The sequence below is a fragment of the Perognathus longimembris genome, chromosome 21, assembly GCF_023159225.1.
Source record: "Perognathus longimembris pacificus isolate PPM17 chromosome 21, ASM2315922v1, whole genome shotgun sequence".
Lineage (NCBI taxonomy): Eukaryota > Metazoa > Chordata > Mammalia > Rodentia > Heteromyidae > Perognathus > Perognathus longimembris.
The window spans coordinates 35083736-35087739 of record NC_063181.1 but is presented as its reverse complement, the minus strand read 5'-3'; the positions used below and the strand labels follow the sequence as shown (position 1 = coordinate 35087739).

Genomic DNA, 4004 nt, shown 5'->3' with positions numbered 1-4004 from the left:
ACTGTATTTGATTTCTGTACTCTGAGAATGATATATATGTTTATCTGTATTAGGCAAGGGAAGGGAAACATCAGAATGGTGAGACAAAGGATAAAGGGTTAAGGAATAAAATAGTGAAATTCATAAGATAATGTGTTAGAAATAAACTGTACAACTGGGGGGCTGGGGAGGGTAGCTAGGAGAAAAATGAAGGAGGAGGTAACAAATTTGACAAAAAATGTACTCACTACCTTATGTATGTAACTGTAACCCCTCTGTACAACACCTTGACAATAAAATTAAATAAAACAACTTAAGACTGGGAAGTTTTATATTGATAAGGGCTTATGGATTATTTTCATTTGCGGACTATAACTTATTCATGTAATTGTTTATTATATTGTTCGTGTTGCTCTAAATTTGTCCAATGGGAACTGTTAGATCTAGATTTTGTATCATTCTGTTTGAAGTCTTGATTTTTGTAAACAAAAAAAACCTCTTCATCTTTGTTTACTTCCTGCATCTACTCAGATACCTGTCATTTCTCAGAGCTCTACTCTCTTGTGGGAGATGGTGCTTAGAAACCAAGGTGAGAATGATGAAGGAACGACATTGACACTGTGGTGTCATTGCTTATGAGTCCTCTCATCAGACAAAGTGTGGAAACAAAAGTATCCATACTCATTTTCTTTCTTTGCTTCTGTCCTTCCATACTTTTTCTCCTACTGTAATAGGAAAAGTCAAAGTGTCTCTAACTTCACACTCTGTACAATATAGAACAGTCTATCCAGATGTGTGGACTCACCTATTCCCATCATACAATTTCCTAGGTGACACCAAGGAAATACCCAATAATCTAACTCAGTTCTGATGCTTTCTTATGCCAGATCTCACAGGATCTGAGGATAATATCAAGCATTAGTTTGCCACTTCTACTTCTGATCTGTTTGTTTCTGCAATTTCCTTCCCAGTACAGTTAAATTTCCTAACACAGCTCACAGAACTGAGGCAATTTTTGTGTTAAGCCCAAGCATATTACAAAGGACACCGACTAACAACCAGCTAGAAAAGAGGAATAGGGAAAGGTATGTGGGGGAAGCTGCCAAACTCACTCCCTCTCCAAGAAAAGCCTCTTCCAAGTTTCTCCATGTGCTCAGCAATCTGGAACCTGCAGGTCATGCAGGTGACTGATTAACACACTGGCCATTGGTAACTGGTAATCTTCTGGTCCTCCCTCTCCCCTTCCAGGAGAGTAAGGGTAGGGCTGAAAGTTACAAACCTCTAATCACGTGGCCCAGTCCTTCCAAAACTCCCTCTCTTGGGGCAATCTATGTGTTTTTGAGCTTCAGCTACCTGTTTAGTGGAAAACAAAAGTATTAGGATCTCTGTGTCACTAGTAGTGATCAAAGACCAAATATGATTCTCTCTCATATATATAAATATATATGTACACACATACATATATAGTATATGTGTTCACACACAACACACACACGTACAAATAAACTGCCATCTAAAGAGAGTTTTTTAACAATTTTGTTCATTTGGTACATTGTAAGAAGTGTCACTTTCTGTTGTCCCAACCATATGTGTTTTGTGGCACTCTCTGATGGTTTGCACTTTACCTAGAAGACATAACAACAGACTTAAATCTGATCCATGGAAACTTCAGTTGACACAATTGTTGGGGAGTTACTGAATGACTGTAATCTTGAGAACCTTTGTATTTAGTCTCAGTCCACTTTCAAATTCTGGGTCACAGAGCTAGGTGCTGGACTTTCTAGAGGTATTTTGCAGAAGTAATTTATTGGAGAGGAATTGTGCTCTCTACCACATTTTTATACACTGTTTCCTGCATAGTTTATCTCTTCAGTCATTGTCCATATACTTCTGGGAAGTTGTAGAAACATGCAGGCACAGACATAGAACCTGGTTTCATGTGCAACATTGAGGAAAATGACTGTACTTCGTGGGGCAGAGCTCAGTGTTCCCCGATGCCATGCCATGAAGACAAAGCCCAAAGAAAATGATCTCTAGGGGACTCAGCCATGTTTAAATGGCTCTTCTGCAGAGGGCTAATTATAGAGGGAACTAAATAAGCCCAAATGTTTCTGTTTCCTAATGAGCATGTCAGCTCCATGCAAAGTTTGTTTTTATTGCTTGTTCCTCAAAGATATGAATTCATCATAGCATAATTCTATGTAGAGAATTCTCAATTATAATAGATGTACTTATTTAAATATGTGAAAATTCAGAGGATAGATTTCTGTCACTTTTCCTTTCTCTCAACCTCATCTCCCCACCTTTTGCCTTGCTGTCCAGGGGAAATGGTTTGGGTTTGTTTCCCCGTTGACCTCATGACTTATCCTTTATTAATACCCTTTGGCATCCAACAACTTCAAGGTGATAGAAGAACAGGAACAGCATTAATAATTTAGAACAGAATAATTAACTGAAGCAGAACGGGCCACTTCCCTGTACCTCCTTACTGTCTCTTAGCAGTATGGGGGAATTGCCTGCTCTGAAAAAAATTGGAACAAGGGCACCAACTGGAAATGCTGAAATGGACTTACAAACCAGAGTGGAGGTCATCGAGATTTCAGATTCTATTTTCCACCCAAAGACAATGAAAGAGCTCTTCATAAAGGTACATTTATCCTGGTAGAATTTTCAGGTTTAATGTTTACTCATACAAGAGAGAAGCAAATGTATGAAGTCACTTATAAACAAAACTGCATGACTCTCCTTAAGACTGTAGAGGTTTTTTTGTATTAATTCCTAGGCATGTGTGATGCATTTTCCCTGCCTCTAGGATGTATGGGGTCCCCTAAGCACATACTCTATTCTAACTCATTCCCTTCTGCACTTGATTAATGATGTACGTTCACACTGACCTGCTAGACTTTTTCATATATTGACTTAAACAATTAACTTACACTTCATTCCCATGGAAATCTTTTAAGGTAGTCTAAAACACATTCTAAAAGGGGACTGCATGTTTTAATTCTCTTTAGGCCTGAAGGACTCAATTTTTTGTCACTGAACTCTGCTTGATGTTCAAGCTGTATATTTTAACCTACATAGTTTCAAGAGCATCTTCATGAGTATGGACGATGACTTTGCCTCTTACTCTGAACTGTGCTGGATATGGAAAAATAGCCCACTTGTCTGAAGAAGTTGTTTGAGAAATGCATGAATGTTTTCATGTATAAGTACAAGTATCCCCTTGTGAGCTCTTTGATTCCCCATAGTATTAATTATTGCTAGACATGAAAAAAAGTCTTCTGAGTTTACATTTGTGCTTTCTACAAGGCACTTAAAAAGCTTGCATGAAAAGAGACCACTGTTATTCCATTATCGATTTCTGAGAATTTTCATACCCAATTACAGAAGGCAGCTAATGGAAGGGCATTGGAGTTGTCGAACAAGTTCATTCAGAATGACAGATCTGTATTCCAATAGGGTAGGAAATCCTATAATGCATTAAAATGTTTCTAATAGGGTCTGATGAATGCATCACAGTTAAAAATAATTCAGCCCGCCTGATGATTTATTTGAACCAGAAGATAGGGACAGCCAGTATTATTCTCTTTCTCCATCTCCCAAATGTTTTCCATGCAAAGAAGATTAATTCCTTTTATTGTGTTGATGAAATAATAACAGTCATAAAACACAACAGAATAAGAGGAAGTTGACAAAGTATGTATTTGATTAATTGCCTTAACAGATTATAGGTGCTGACTAAAGTGTTTATTTCCCAATGCTCATTTTTCAATGTTTTAGCATATAATTCACACACACACACACACACACACACTCACCTACCAACCCCCAATGCATGACCAAAACATAAAAACAGAAGTTAAATGACAAGGTACTCAAAGGATGAGAAATTCTAGTACTTGTTTAGAGTCTTCAGATAACAACAGGCTTGTTAGATTGAATTTTCAATTAAGAATGAAACCTGTGCTTGAAGACTTTAAGTCCTTCCTCTCCAGTGATATCTGTCTTCTCATTTTGAAGTC

The 4004-nt window shown here is 37.6% G+C and overlaps 1 non-coding gene across 1 annotated transcript; it reads right to left on the bottom strand.

Annotated features, from left to right (window-relative positions):
* Nucleotides 1–1822: 1822 nt before the first annotated feature.
* LOC125339761 lies at nt 1823–2034 on the bottom strand. Its single transcript, XR_007208611.1, has one exon. It is a non-coding gene; the product is annotated as a small nucleolar RNA SNORA73 family (small nucleolar RNA).
* Nucleotides 2035–4004: the final 1970 nt, after the last annotated feature.